The 16,454-nt window shown below is 48.3% G+C and overlaps 1 protein-coding gene and 1 long non-coding RNA gene across 2 annotated transcripts in view; one reads left to right on the plus strand and one right to left on the minus strand.

The window, feature by feature from the left end:
• Nucleotides 1–16,454, plus strand: part of ST8SIA5 (ST8 alpha-N-acetyl-neuraminide alpha-2,8-sialyltransferase 5) — a 119,990-nt gene that overhangs the window by 40,635 nt on the left and 62,901 nt on the right. The gene's annotated exons all lie outside the window — the stretch shown is intronic.
• On the minus strand, nucleotides 12,073–16,394 carry LOC132503931 (uncharacterized). Its single transcript, XR_009534671.1, has 3 exons — nucleotides 16,292–16,394; nucleotides 13,782–13,970; nucleotides 12,073–12,819 (listed from the first exon to the last, which is right to left on the minus strand). It is a non-coding gene; the product is annotated as an uncharacterized LOC132503931 (long non-coding RNA).

Below are 16,454 nucleotides of genomic sequence, written 5' to 3' on the forward strand. Positions count from 1 at the left end.
GAGTGACGAATGGATTTTAAACAGCACATGAGATCAGCATTGACAAGCAGTTGGTGGCCGTGAGGAGAAAAGACTGTAGGGGCTGACAGGGGAGACAGGAAGAACCATCCAGAGTCGAGTACACTAGACCAGGCATGACGTAAATAGGAAGCTAGCTAGGGCGTTGACAAGTCTAATTGGTAAGGGGTGAAGAGGAGGTTTAGGAGGTGGGACTGAACGTTAGAGAGGCTCCAGGGATGCACCCAGCACAGAAGGCCCTCATATACCCTTATTTTACAGATGGGGAGTCTGAGACCCAGAGAGGGGAAGCAACCTGCATGTGGCCACACAGCATGCTGACAGCATATATTGGACGGCAACTCAGCTCCCATCTCTGGTCAGGTGTTCCTTCCATGCCAGACAGTCTGTGTTCTGCTCTCTCTTGCTCTCTTAGCCAACCTTGTCCTCAGGAAATTTCCAAAGTCATCTCAGCCTCTGCAGTGGGAGGGGAGTCCCCAGGCCTCCTTACTCAGCGCTGCCTCTGGCTGCTGACAGGCCGGAGAGGCAGTGGGTACCGCGGTGAGCGAAGGTCACCTGAGGCTTCTCCTGGAGCAGCTGCCTGCTCTGCACAGCTATGAGGCTGACCCCCAGCGGCAGTTGTTATTTTAAGTAATTCATGCTGGAGGAGGAAGCGACTGAGGAAAATGTGAAAATGAGTAGCTATTGCAAGATGTGTGTGATAAATGAAGCAGGGAACATAAAGACAGACCAAGAGGCACATCTGTTATTTTTGTTCCTTTTTATAGCAACATCTAAGTCAGACTTTTCACACCAAGTAGGAACCTTAGCTGCTGAGCGATTTCCTGACCCAAGCACTCATGAGCCCGGATGGCAGGGGAGGAGGGAGGGTGCCGTTGGGGCCCTGGGAACAGTGTGTGAGTCCTCAGAGCAGTACCCCAGGCCCAGGCGCCAGGCACAGCCGATCTGAGGCTCTGAGCAGGGGGCGCTGGAGGGCTTCGAAGGCCACTGTTCTTCTCACTTCCCCTCCGTTTACTGAAGAATAGGGTGGCGACCTCAGTCAGCCCCTAAACCCAGGGATGTCCGCACCCACACTGTCCCTCACCAGCAGCCAAGAATGCAAGGGGGCCGTTTTCACAAGAATATGGACCCGGTACCCTGAACCTGGGGGAATGCTGGCTTTCTCTTTCAAGGCGCTTTCCCTCTGTTGAGAGGCAGAAGGAGTGCCCGGTGCCCCCGTGCCAGTGGGGACTGAGCCTGGGGGTGGCCAGAAGTGTCCTGGCGGAGCGAGCTTCCTGCAGGGGGACTCTCTCTGTTCCGAGACTCATCAGCGGCTCAGAGGAGGGATTGAGGGGCTGCTGGGGGAGCCGTATCCCTGAGATGGCCCCAGTCAGCCTGCTCAGGGCCTCCCCTGGATGCACACGGGAGGCTCTGGAGCATCCTGGGAGCGTGGAGGGATTAAGCCGTTAGCCATGAGCGCCTTCGCTCTCATTGTTTGTTTCCGTTGATTGTGCGCTCAGCTGTGTGCTGAGCGCTACTGTGCGACTCAGGGAGAGAGGGGGTCTGCCCTCGCCTGGGCACAGTAACCTCCTGGTTGGAGCCGGAGCAGCTTCAGAGAAACAAGAGGTACAGATGAGCGGGAGGACGGGAGGCAAGACCAAGGCTGGGAACAGGGGCAGGAAGAGGGTTTCAGGAAAATGATTGAATACTTGGAAAAATTGCAATGAGGCATGCAGCAGAGAGGGACATGGCCTTGTCCAGGAGTGGGGCTGGAAACCACACGTCCACAGACCTCCCTGTCAGCGTGACAGGGTCGTTTTCTCCAGCACTGGGGACAGCCTGGAAGCAGAAGTGGGTGGCGAAGTCATCACTGGCTGTGCATTGGCCAGGCAAGCCCTGCACAGCAGGAGGACCATCCTCCCCTTCTCCCTTTTATTTGGAGCAGGAAGTAAGCAGCGGCTAGGTGTGGCTATGTGACCAGGTTCTGGCCCCTGAGAGATAAGAGGAAGGTGTTGGATGGGAAGGTTCCAGAGCAGGAGGATAGACTGCTGGGGCTCTCCCTTTTGTTCTCCCCTCCTCTTCCTTCCTCCGTTATGCTGTCTGGAACGTAGACACCATGGCTGGTGCTCAAACAGCCATCTTGGACTATAAGACAACGTGCAAACAGTTAAGAGAAGAGCATGGGTCCCCCATCCACTTAGAGCCACCATCCCCTCGGGGCTAACTACCTCTGGATTCCTTTTATGTGAGAGAAAAATAAACCCTGATGACCTTAAGAACTGCTATTTTGAGTTTTCTATTATACGCCACTGAACCTAATTCTAACAGACACAGATCAAGTATGAGGAAATTGTGGGTAATTATAAGGATGTCAGTAAAGTGATTGACCATGGGGTCTGAGCAAAGTAGGAAAGAAGCCAGGAGGTGGCCGGTACACTGGGAATGGGGACTCCAGCACCCTTTGGGCACTAACGCAGCAGAGTAGTCTATTGGGAGCAGGGGATCTTTAAGAATGGAAAACAGGAAGTTGTGGTTAGAAAGCAGAATTTCTGATTTTATGGTTTCAGAGTCTGCGTGACAAGATGTGGTCATAGTAAGTGCTAAGGTTTCCTAAATACTTCCTGTGCGACCGGCTCTCTTTTAAGTAATTGGTGTGCCTACACTCACTCCTCACTATAATTCTGGAAGGTAGTTTCTTTTATTAGCCTATTTCATAAATAAAGAAACTGAGGCTCAGAGAGGTCAAGAAACTAATCTGAGGGGACGAAACTGGTGACTGGCTGGGTTGGCAGTAGAGCCCAGGTGGTGTGACTCTAGCGCCCAAGCTCTCAGCCAGCCCTGGCTTCTGCCTTGCACGGCACTGGGGACCACCGGGCAGAGCGGCGAGAAGCGTGTGAGCCCAGCGGGATGAAGGCCTGCGAGGCTGGCCGGAGGCTGGGTGTGCGAATCCTCCAGCATGGTGGCAGGAGGTGAGGTGGAGGGGAGGCGGTGAGTCACAGCACCAAGCGCTGAGTCGACAGACCCCTGCGCTGGGCCCTGGGGTTCTGAGGGCTTGGAAGACGACACAGGGCCCTAGGGAGCCAGCACCCTGCAGCGTGAGTTAGATTTCGGCTGAAGCAGAAGAAAGGTAGGCTCTAGAACCAGATGGCCTAGGGTCAGATCCCATCTTCCTCACCGTGTCACCTTGGACAAGTTACTTAACCTTTTGTGCCTCAGGTCCTCCTGTGTATGGGCATAATAGTAGGTCTTACCTCATAAGACTATGCAGATAAAATGAATTAACACCGGGGAAGCACTATGGACAGCGCCCACAAGGTGAGCACTCAATACTCTTGCCGCTGCTGTTTCACAGAGCTCCGTGGAGAAGGGAAGGGGCAGGGATAGAGTGGATCAAGGTGAGGGCAGACGGTGAGAGGATTCCATGCAGGAACCACGGGGCCAAGCCACCTGTCAGGGAAGACTCTCTTCCTTCTCCTCTGCACATCACTCTGGACGTGTCCCTGGGCCTCCTCTCCTGGGTCACTTGCTTGTCAGTCTCATGTTTATAATATGAGGAACCACCTGACTCCTTCTAAGTAAATGTCTGAGCATCTCGGGAAGGGTGAGGAGTTTTCCTCTAAACTCCCATGGGTTTCTGAACCCATCCCCGGGTATCACTAGGCACCTGTTTCATGGTCACCGTCCACATGGTGTTTGTTGGATGACGGCGTGAGCTCATGTGGCCAGGATGCGGCCTGACTTTGGTCCACTGCCCTCCGCATCCGGCCAGGTGATCGGTTTCCAGCCCCGCCCCTGCCCTGGCTGTAGACACTGCCTTGGCCCTGACTGTTTCACATTCCATCTGGTTCCAGAGGGTCCCACACACTATGCACGGCTAGTGATTTCCTCACTCATGTCTGCAGTTATTATTAGGCACTGTTGGAACACAATCCCGCTGAGGGAACTGTTTTTATTAGCAAGTGTCATAAGGTTGGTATTTGTGCATCTGTTTAGGAAACATTCTGGCGAGGCTGAGACAAGTATTAGTGAGGATGCCAGCGAGTCTGGGAAAGAACCAGGCATCCCTGGGCCAAAAAAGCACCTGGATGGCTACAGGACTGTGGGCAGGTCAGAATTCCCTCCCCAGTGTCCCCACCCCCCGTCAGGAGGGCTGCAGCTCCAGGCAGTGGCTGGCCCAGCCTCAGAGCCCGGGGTCTACCCTTACCTGTGCTGCTGACCCGCTGTGTGATGATGGGCAAGTCATCTTGCCTCAGTGGGCGTCACAGTGTCAATCTGTGGAATGGACATAATGAGTGTCATCTCACAGGGTTTTTAAAAGGCCCAACAAAAAGTATAAAAATGGGCTTCCCTGGTGGCGCAGTGGTTGAAAGTCCGCCTGCCGATGCAGGGGCCACGGGTTCGTGCCCCGGTCCGGGAAGATCCCACATGCCGCGGAGCGGCTGGGCCTGTGAGCCACGGCCACTGAGCCTGCGCGTCCGGAGCCTGTGCTCCGCGATGGGAGAGGCCACAACAGTGAGAGGCCTGCGTACCGCAAAAACAAAACCAAAAAAAAAAAAAAACAAAAAAAACACAAAAAAGTATAAAAATGAAAGTGCAGTGGCTGTCATACGGGCCCCCATGTGTGGAGCGCCAGCACGCACGGGTACTGTGCGGAGTACAGGAACCAGGGGATTCGACCCTCAGGACGGTGTGTGGGCTGGGGTGAGAGAGGTTACGTCTCTTCCAGATTCACAGAGGCTGTGAGCGGAGGGGCTGAGATCTAGATCTCGGTGAGCCTGGCTCCAAAGGTCATGCTGCGCCAGAAGGCACAACAGCCTCAAAAAATTACCACCCACCCACCCCCGACCTCCAGCTTGTCTGGGAGGCCCGGGAAATGAGGAGAGCAGAAGAGAAGAGGGGGCTAGGACAGAGCTGCGAAGGAAAAGGGAGAAAAGGGAAGGATTCCAGATGGGCAGATTGGATTGGGGGGAGCACAGGAGGGCTCTGGGCGCTGGTGGTTTCTTTTTTTTTCTTAGTGGTAGTTACCTGGGTGTCTTCACTTTGTGATAATTTATGGACCCGTATACCATGATTTTTACACTTTTCTGTACATATGTTATACTTTTTTAAAAGGTTAAAAAGAAAATAGGAACTTTGTAGCATAGTTAGTACAAATGTATTTTTAAAGTTCATACTCATTATTACTTATGCAGATCTCATCTGCGTCTATTCTAATGACACTAAAAAATTATGTTTAAGAATCTGAAGGTATCCAAGTAAAATTCCCAAGCGCCCGGGTCAATGTATAAATCCCAGAACTGAAATTCCGAGGATCATTGACCCTTCCCTGTGGCTGACTAACTCCTGACATGGAACCCACCAGCGGTCGTAGGTCATCCTTCCTTCTGTTCCCATCCAGAAGGTGATTTCCTCCAGCTTCCCTTTTATTTAGGTTGACTACAAAACTCAGGTTAGCTAATGAGGTGTGAGCAGAAGTGTTATGTGAAACTTCAGAGAATGTCTTTTTAAAAAAATTTTTTACTGGAGTATAGTTGATTTACAAATTTGTGTTAGTTTCAGGTGTAAAGCAAAGTGAATCTATTATACATATACATATATCCACTCTTTTTTGGATTATTTTCCCATATAGGCCATTACAGATTATTGAGTAGAGTTCCCCGTGCTATACAGTAGGTCCTTATTGGTTGTGTATTTTATATATTGTAGTGTCTATGTGTCAATCCCAATCTTCCCATTTATCCCTCCATCCCTTACACCCAGAGAATGTCTTTAAATGGAGAAAGACCTCCATTTCTTTATCTCTTTCCTTATATTGTTAACTGGGACTTAGATCTGATGGCTGGAGCTCTGGTGTCTATTTTGGAACATGAAGACAAGAGCTACTTCCTTGGAATATTAAAGTGATGAGCTAGAAGGAGCCTGGATCTTCAAAGACTTTTTTGAATGAAGCCATTCTCCTAGCCCTAGATTGCTGTTGGATATCTGTTATATAATAGAAAAGAATGTATAACTTTATTGGATTTCTGTCCCTCAGAGCTGAACCTGATTCTAACTCATATTCCCGCCATGAAAGACATGATGGCTTTTCCTTCTCCTCCTTGGGCCTCACCGTTAACCAAGGAGCTGTTGGGAAGCCAAGCTGTCACTCACCAGCCTGAAAAATACCATTAACCACTTCAAAAGATTAGGCTTTAAATGAAAGCTGAATGGACAACCCAAGTCGTATGATTAGGGGATCCAGGGGGTCTCCCAACTACCTCTCTCACACACATGGTGCCTGAAATTCTATCTTTATGTATTAATTCATAAGATTATATGGCTATGAGAATTCCTACTCAAATACAAATGATTCTAGTAGGGGTACTATACTTTACTATATTATATTATATTATATTACTTCTCACATTAGCATGAAGACTTTTATCTTAGAAGTAGAGACTGAGTTAGAGAATTTTAAAGATGAATGGGACCTTGGGGGATCATTTAGCCCAGTGTTTTCAAACTGTGCTTCGGTAAGCCCATGCCTTTCTATGAGGGTGCCTAGGGAATGCCATTTGGGCTGAGAAGGGGCGCAAGGGGAGGGATGAAGAACACAGAGCACCCTTTTTCTTTGAAGCCAGGATTTTAATGCTGGAAGAAGTTTTAAAAACCAGAGCTCTCTTTTCTTTTATAGGCGCAAAGTCCAAGGTTGCCAGTAGATTAATCAAGCCTGAATTCAGATGGCCAGTTGACGGCAGAGCCAGACCTAGGATTCAGGTTTTTGATGCTTAGATCATGCTCTTTCCATGACTCCATACTTCCCTAGGTCAGCTTCAGGCGTGTAGTGAGACACAAGACAGGTAACCTTTGGTGGGAGGAAAGTGAAGGGGGCAGATCCTGGTCTGGGCTCCAATGGGGATGCTGGGCCAGCAGATAGGCTGGACCAGGAAAGCCACCGGGGATTCCTGACCACCTTCACAAATTCGTTAAGCCTCAACTCTCCCTCTATCTCCAGCCGTAGTAAATACTGCTGTCTAGAGCTGTACAGCTCTATAGTTTACAAAATGCTCTTACATTTAATCTTCACAGACTCCTCCTTTGAGGGGTAGGTAGTATATTTTCCGGTTTACATATGAAGATACCAGTGGGCTACAGAAGGTAGCTGTCTCTCCTGAGCTCACAGAGCTGTGACCTAAAGCGTGTCACCTTCTGACTCCCCATCCCTAGCTCTTTCCCACCATCCAACAGCATCCCCAGCCTCCAGGACACTGTCAACCACTCTCTCCCTCCTGGCAGGCTTTGCAGCCAAACACCAGGGCGTTCAGAAAACAAACATAATCTGCTTCCTCACTTGTAAGTTGGCCGACCTGTTGCCTGGCTTCTCTCTTTTCCTCTGAGCTTGGTGACTGTAGTCATGGGTGTAGCACCAGTAAACCAGTAACATGTGTTGGGGGTTGGTGGGATGGGCAGGAGACAGAGCCATGGGTGATGCTGTACATGGTTCTGAAATGACATTTCTGGGATGTTGAAGGGGCACAGTTCCCTACTCTCTCATTTCTTTTTTCTCAGCACTACTCGGTCACAGCAACAGTGTCCTATTAAAAAGAGGAAAAGGGAAACATAAGTGAAAAAAAAAATGCTGCTCTTGGTGGAAATGGTGATTGACTCTCCAACATTCATTCCATCTTCAACCCTGTAGCAGGAATGTGGTTTCTGGAATTGACCCCAGCTCTTGGGAAGGGTTCTTAGTAGACTAAGCCAACTATGATAACACCATTGCCTTGTCAGTGATTGGTTCAAGGACCCAGATGTAAGCCAATCCCGTGCATGGCATCCTTCCAGTGATTATTATGGGTTCCAGGTTGGAGGAGAGTGTCTTTCTCTTTCTTCCTCTCTCTCTCTTTCTCTCTCTGTTCTGCTAATGTCTCAATTATTGCTGAGAGCCACCATATAACCATGAGGACAGCCATGCTTAGGAAGAAGCCTATACTTTGCATGGCAGAGCTAAAGATAGAAAGAACCTGGGTTCTAGAAATACTGATTAGCTAATTGTTGATCCCACCTCACCTCTAGTTTCTCTGTTATGTGGGAACATAAATTTCCCTATGGCTTCTGTTATTTTACTCAAAAGCTCTTAACTGGTGCACTGACCTTCAAGACACAAGATTTATTATCTCCAGAAGTGAGATGGGGTCTCATCAAGCAGCCCATATTCATGCTCAGTGCTTCCTGATGACCAGGGGCATGTATTTATGGTACAGCTGGTCGAAGTTAGAGGGCATTCTAGGCATGGGAATGTCATCCTGTGATCTCCAGGCTGCACTTCAAGGATAAATGAATCTGTGCTAACCTGTTGCCAATGGATAATGGATTAACATGTTATCATCTATCAGGCCTTTGTAGACATAATGCCTGAACCCAGGGGGATGCCTTTTACAGTGACTCTTTACGTCAACGGAGTAGGACTTTTGCGTAGGGCTCTGCCTATCACATGATATGGACCAGGGGTAGCCACCTACAGCCTGTGGGCCAACTCTGGTCATGCCCATTCATTTCTGTATTGGGCAACGGCAGAGCTGCCTGCAACAGAAGGGGTATGGCCCATGAAGCCTACAGAATCTGGCCTTTCCAGTAAAAGCTTGCTGACCCCTGGTATACAGCACCATCTGCTTGGCCTGTAAGTAACAATGGTCTGGGCAAACCCACCACATAGCAAGGCCAGGCCATCCTACTGGTGACTATGCTCGTGGACAAGGCTCTGTTTTCAGGGTCTTCAGGCAGAATACATCAATCTTGTTGTTTTTCATATGAAAGTACTGACAAGAAAACATTCTAAGAAGTTTCCTTTAAAGAGTCCTGTTTTCACTAATTCCTATTATAACATCAGATCCATGTTCCTCCAGAAAACCACTCTCCATTAGATTGCACTGAAGACACAGGAGGATGTGGTCAAGATGCTGTTCACCTGAAGGTTTCCTTCCAGTACTCTCTGTGCAGCTCTCCTGGGACTGGCCTTCGTTACAGGCACAGATGATACTTCACATTAAATTTCCTTCCATCAAGAGCACTGAACGAAAGAAAAAAAAAAAAGAGCACTGAACGAAAGGTATCAGAGCCTTTCCCAAGAGCAGGGCTTTAAAAGGGAGGGGAAAGAGCGTGTTTTTGTACCAGGAACAAGAGGGAGCCCTGGGAAGTGAAAAAAAAAAAAAAAAAAGTGTATCAGAGATGGGCTCTGAGCTTCCCAGTGTACAGTGGACCTGTTCCGAGCATGCTTACCGATTTCCATGAATATCAAATGAGCTGGATGGTGAAGCACTGACTTCGGTGACAGCTTTCATGAAGCAGTGAGCCTGTGCCTCTACTCCTTGCCTGCTCCCCTGGAAGGGGCAGAGAATGCCTTCTCAAGTTGGTACCGTAATGAGAAATCCATGGTGGGGCCACCTGCCAATGGGGTGTGGGGCACTGCAGCAGTGGGGAGGGGTCTGTCACATCCGTGTCTTTGCAGGCATTTCTCCCTCACACTGTTCTCCGCCATCCTGTAGATTGATTTATCTAAAATGCAAATCTGAGCATATCATTCCCCTACTTAAAATCTTGCAATATGGGCTTCCCTGGTGGCACAGTGGTTGAGAGTCCGCCTGCCGATGCAGGGGACACGGGTTCATGCCCCGGTCCGGGAACATCCCACATGCCGCAGAGCGGCTAGACCCGTGAGCCATGGCCGCTGAGCCTGCGCGTCCGGAGCCTGTGCTCCACAATGGGAGAGGCCACAGCAGTGAGAGGCCCGTGTACCACAAAAATAAATAAATAAATAAATAAATAAATAAATAAATAAATAAAAATCTTGCAATAGTTCCATGGATAAGTCCCAGCTCCCTGTGCTCTGGCTCCTGCCACCTCCCAGCCTCATCTCCAGCCAGACTGAGCCGGTTGTGCCACGTCTGCTGCTGACCACATGGCTCCTCTGCCCAGCATGCCTCGTCCCAGTGCTCTACCTGGCCAACCTCCTTACCTGTCTCAATTCATGTCAAACACCGCCTCCGCTGGACATCTTCCTTGCCATTCGGCCCCTGCCCACCTCTCTACCCCTGACACCCCGATTTGGGTTTACAGTCACACTATCCTGCTCTAGGGCGCTGTGTGTCTGTCCTCACTGTGCTGTGAGCTCCTTTAAGGGCACAGACTATGACTTACTGATCTCGTTTCCCTGGCATGTCATACAATACCAAGAACATGGGAGCACCTCCATCATGGCTACCGAACATCTGGAGCTTTTAGGCCCCAGGATGGCGGGTAAATGACACGTGCTCTGCTGTGGCCATGGCGTTAGGGCTGGGAACCTCCCCTGGTGCCTTAGAAATGGATGATCTCAGGGGAGCAGTCATCCCTTTCCATTTCTCAGGTACCTAAGGAACATTAACCATTTCTAGGCAGCTACATTGATAGGCATTGTTTGAAATTCTGGCATTATACAGACCAGCAGCAAAATGTGACTCGGGGCCAGCCCTGGGTTGTAATGAAAAACATTCAGCTGAATTCGTCAGTGCTCTTCCTCAAAGGACAGTACCTGATCCCAATGTTTCTACCCCAGGACTCTGCCTTTAAGGTGAGCAAAGGAGATACCAGGTCCCTTTTTGGCCACCATGTCATCTAAGTGTGTTCGTTTTCTGGCTGCACTGCACGGCTTGTGGGATCTTAGTTCCCTGAGCAGGGATTGAACCCACGCCCTTGGCAGTGAAAGTGCGGAGTTCTAACCATTGGACCGCCAGGGAATTCCCTCTAAAAGTGTTCTGAGTGACATTATTATAAACCGTGTAGCTGTTTCTATCTGTGGGAATATGACATGCCCGAAGTAGCAATGAATGTCTCTGCACTGCAGTGCCCTGGATGCATAAACTATCATGGAATGATAATAACGTCTCTACCTTTTGAAGCAAACTGGGTAAACTGGGGCAAGTGCAGGAGAGAAATACCTGTGTAAACAAAAAGTGTCGCCCGCCTTTCCGGTTCTACAAGGATAAAGCCATTAGCCACTGCAGTCACGCACTGACACTGAGCCCTGAAGAAAATTCAGGATGGAGAAAAACAGGAAGCATTCTGTGCTTTGGATATACTGGCCCCTAGGTAGTTAAGATGCGTATCTAAAGAAAATTTTCAAGTGATCGCAGATTCTTGCACCTTCCCATACATAGAAAAGCAGTAAAATCATTAACTTGAGATGTCTGTTCTTTGTGATTAGCAGTCACCTTTTGATGTTTGACTACATGTTTTTTCCAGCAAAAAAAAAATTCATGTATCCTGCCTCCTCCCTTACCTCTTTGGCATAGTTCTTCAGAGCTGTCTGGGCTATAGTCCTCAGTAAGGTCCCCAAATAAAACTTAACTCACAACTTTATGTTGTGCATTTTTCTTTCAGTTGTCACCTGGGAGGTGGTGCTGAGACAGAAGAAGGATGTTTCTCAGGTTGGAGATGTGAAGGCCAATGGTGACTTCATATCCGTGTTCAAGGGACATGAACATGTTCAGTTCCCTTCATAAGGGAACTGAACAAGGAGTTTAAGTTATAGTTACAGTCTATAATAATAATTTTTTTATAATAATAATTTATTGAAAACAAGACTGATGGCACAGAGTCCAGTGTCTGAAGCTGCCCACGCAAGTGGCAAACCCTGGCTCTCTGGATTACGAGGCCATCCCTGGGCATTTCTAGTCAGTGGCCACAAGACACCCTCATCCCAGAAAAAGTGTCCCCAAACCAGAAATCTGCCTTGTTCCTACAAATATAAAGATGCACAAGAACGGCGTGTTCTTATCACAAACTCCTTGAACACATGGGTGGAATGCCACTTACATAATCTGGCAGGCTGCAGTTGTGCCGTTTGTTATAAAACCCAGCTTTCTTTTTCTTTTTTTTCATCAAAATTAAAAACCTTTTGTTTTAAAGGAAAAAAATCAAGAAAGTAAAAAGACAACCCACACAACAGGAGAAAAGTTTTGCAAATTATATATCTGATAAGGGATATAGTGGATGTATTTTTAAAAATTAAAAAAATTTTTTTTTATAGTGGATGTATTTTAAAAAATTTTATAGTGGATGTATTTAAAAAATTCTTTTTATTGGAGTATAGTTGCTTTACAATGCTGTGTTAGTTTCTACTGTACAGAAAAGTGAATCAGCTATACATATACATATATCCCCCCTTTTTTGGATTCCCTTCTCATTTAGGTCACCGCAGAGCACGGAGTAGAGTTCCCTGAGCTATACAGTAGGTTCTCATTAGTATCTATTTTATACATCGTATCAATAGTATATATATGTCAATCCCCATCTCCCAATTCATCCCACCACCCCCCTTTCCCCCTCGGTAAACCCAGCTTTCTTAAACCAGTAGAAACCTCTAAGATCTTTTCAAAATAGGCATCTTTCCATTTTCTATTGGAGACAATGCTCACAGCATGAGTAATGCTCATCAGTTATCAGTTATTTGGCAGATTGTGCCAGTGTTGACATTTATTCTTGGCTTAATTGTGCATGAGTGTGTGTTTTAAACAATGATGCAGCTGTCCCCATTCCCGGCAATTAGGATATAAAAATGGTGTTCGCTGAATCTGGCAGAGGGACCAGTTCTCCATGTGTTTACTCTTTTGTTTGCAAGGCCTTCTGAGTACTTGCTGCAATTCTACAATCAGAATATCAGTTTGGCTTAAAATAGAACCATGTTTCCATTAATAGAAACAACAGGGACTGCAGACCTCCATGTTTCAAGATCTTCAGTCTCTGACTCCATCATAGATGCTTGTGTGTATGCAATTGTGTGTATGTGAAAGACACTTCTTTGACTTCCTGTGGAGACAGGTTTAAAATGCCATTAGGATGAGAAGAGCAGTGTCAGCAGAGATCTGGACTATTGCTAGTCCAGACTATTGCTCTTCAGAGTATCAAGCAATCCAAATACCTCCCATATATAAGTTCCAGGGCCCCAGTGGACACCAAAATCCACCAGTGCTCAAGTCCCTTACATAAAATAGCATAGTATTTGCATAAAACCTATGCACATCTCTAGACTGCTTATATTACCTACTACAATGTAAATACAGTTTAAATGCTATGTAAATAATTGCTGGTACACAGCAAATTCAAATTTTGCTTTTTGGAACTTTCTGGAGTTTGGAATTTTTTCCAAATATTTTCATCCCTGGTGGGTTGAATCTGAGGATGTGGAACCTGTGGATGTGGAGGGCCCACTCTACTGCCACGAGATTCTATCTATGGCTAATGCCAGCATCAATATTCTTCACTGCTGATTCATGCAGGTGACCAGGCCATTGAGGAGAGACAGTATCCAGGGTCTAAAGCTGTTATTTTCTCTTGACTATTTTGGCTCTTGGCTTGGTGGGCTTTTTGCTATTAGATTAGCTAGTTAGTATCAGCTAGGATGGGACCAGTTCCTTATTAGGTCACGGCAAGTCTGAATAAATTACCTATGAAAAAATAACTTATCCCTTTGGAAACTGTTTAGCAGTAGGCACTAAAGCTAAGCATAAGTACTCCATGCCCCAGCAATTTCACTTCTAAATCCTGATAGCCAACGGATACGCACGCATATATTCACCAAAAGACGTGCGCTGGAATGTTCATAGCTGCAACTACGCAGATGTCCGTCAACAGGAGAATGGATAAACAAGTTGTACTACAGTCCAACAATGGCATACTATAAACTGAACTCTAACACACAAGGCATTAGTTTTCTGTTGCTGTGAAACAAATTACCACAAACCTAGCAGCTGAAATCAACACACACTTACCAGCTCACAGTTGTGCTCGTCTTAAATCTGGGCCCGGTGTAGCTGGGTTTTCTGCTGAGGGCCTCACAGGCTGAAGTTAAGGTGTTAGGTGCTGAAGCTCAGGATCCTCTTCCACGTTCATTTGGGTTGTTGGCAGAATTCGGGCCCTTTTTTGTGACTGGAGGACTGAGGTCCCTATTTCCTTGCTGCCTGTCACCAGGAGCCAATGTCAGCTCTTAGAGACCGTCTGTATCCATGTGGACCCCTCGATCTTCAATACCAACAATGAAGAATTTCCCTTGTGTCAATTCCTCTCACACTTCATTTCCCTTTCACCGGAAAAAGCCCCATCCTTTTTCAGGGCTCATGTGATCAGGCCCACTGAGAACAATCTCCATACCTTAAAGCCAACTGATTTGGGTCTTAATTACATCTGCAAAATGCCTTTACAGCAGCACCTAGACTAACGTTCAGTTGAATAACTGGGAGAGGCTGCGAGTACAAGAGAGGATGAGGAATCTTGGGGGCCATCTTAGAATTCTGCCTACCACACAACAGGGATGAATCTCACAGTCAATAGTGGGCAAAGGCAGTCAGACATGAAAGAACATATAATGTATGATTCCATTTCCATCTTCCATAAAATGCAAGAAAAGGAAACACTGATGTTTGGTGTTAGAAGTCAAATGGTGGTTACTCTTGAGTGTGTAGTAACTAGAAAGCTGCAGGAGGAGATTCTGGGGGACTGATAACGTTTTTGTTTCTTGATCTGTGTGCGCCGATTACATGGTGTATTTAACTTGTGAAAACTCAGCAAGCTGTACATTTTTAGAATAATTTGGATTTATTACTTTAAAATAGAGTCGTTTGGTTTTTCCAGGGAAGCGTGCATCCAGAGACAGCTGTAAGTGTCGGTACCTGACGTGAGTGGAGAATAAGCAGGAAAGGAAAGGAGACCAGAGAGTGCCTTGCCTGGCGTGATGGTGATATACCTTATGCACACTGCGGGCAAGGGCCAACTAAGTGAAGAGCTAGGACTCTGTTAACTTGAGCCTGCGTGCTGGACCTACTACATAATTTATGTGGCCCATTGCAAAGTGAAGTACTGGGCCTCCTTGTTCAAAAATTGAGAATTTGAAGACAGTAAGAGTGGGACGTTGAGCCAAGGCTGAGGGTGCGGTTACGGCACTGGTCCCACTCCCTGGAAGCCAACCCTGCCTGTGGGTGTGGGAGAAAGAGCTACCTCTCCGATTCCAGTCTTTGAGCTTTGACCCTATTGACTGTAGACTGGGTTAGCTGGAGCCTAGGAGGTGCTAACTCATTAGTACATGCAAAAGCAAGCATTTTGATGTGCAAGACACCAATCAAATGTGGGGATTATAATAATAATGGACCATCTAAATGTTTATGTATTATTTCTTTCGTTGGCTAAAACGCCTACTGGCAACCTCATGGATAATATGCATTTGATACATAGATAGCACAGGGTCCACTTTCACCTTGTAAATTAGCATGAATTCCAAGACATTGGTGGAACCCTAATCATGAGATTTAACCATGCGTTCTTTGGTCTTTTCAGTTCAAAGAGCGAACTATTAAATGCCGAGACCAGAATATTGGAGTCTGGGTACTTCACCGTCAAAGTTCTTTTTCTTGCTGAGAGATTCGAGTTCCAGTCCAGTTCCAAGCTGAAGCCCCGACCTGACTCTAGAACCTCCCCGACTGGCTGGAGGGCCCTGGGAAGGGGCGCCCTAGAATCATCCAGTGAGGGCTACGTGGTGACCGCCGGGGGCACGTGACTCCCAGGCGGTGGAGACTCGCAGTGCCAGGCTGCCAGGGCTGTGGCTGGGCGTGCGGGGTGGGGTGCGGGGTGAGGGGAGGAGCGGGGAGCACAGTTCGAGGTTAGGATTTCTGATGCGGTACGGCTTTGGCATTGCATTTGTTTATTTTTCCCCGGTGTGCACTCTTGAAGCACAGACCTTTCTAGACAGTGACTTACTAAAGCTTTGGGGGACAGTGGCTCCCGAAGGCGGCCAGCTGCCTGACCTAAGATTTACGAGTGGTTCCAAGGATGAGACAAGGTCCCAGTGTCTCGGCGACAATGAGGTCTTTGACGAACAGGCGGGAGCTGCGGCTGGGGAATGCGAGGAGGCCTGTGGCCCTGGCGGAGAGCCCCTGAATCTCCTCCCTGCTGGAGTGGGGCTCCCGGGACGCGGGCGGGCGATCCCGCAGGCCATCAGCATGCAGGAGCCGCGCGCTCCGTCCTTGAAGGGCTACCCGGCTGACCTTGCTCCGCTTTCTCCGGAGAAATCTCCCCGAGAGCGCGAGGACTCGGCCGCGGCGGTGACTCGGTGCCTTGCGCGCCGCATGCAAACGCTCCCCTCCAGCCAGCCCAGCTCCGCAGCCGCGGTTTCCCTTCCTGCCTCCTTTTTAAATTCCACGATTCAAACCCGGCATTTTCCGCTCCACCCCTTCCCCTTTCCATCGCCCGCCTGTCTTCACCCAGACTGTCCGGGTGTTTTGTCCCCTACCTCCCATCTGCAGAACTGAAGGCCGACCTTCGCGCTCCCTCGCTGCGGGCCGGGAGATCGGACTTGGCTCGCCAGGGCCGGGCACTGCGCTCAAAGGCCGATCCGGAGCCCGGCCGGAGGGGGCGGTGTGCGGCGCTCTCGGGCGCACAGGCGGACCTTGCCC

The sequence above is a fragment of the Lagenorhynchus albirostris genome, chromosome 14 (assembly GCF_949774975.1).
Source record: "Lagenorhynchus albirostris chromosome 14, mLagAlb1.1, whole genome shotgun sequence".
Lineage (NCBI taxonomy): Eukaryota > Metazoa > Chordata > Mammalia > Artiodactyla > Delphinidae > Lagenorhynchus > Lagenorhynchus albirostris.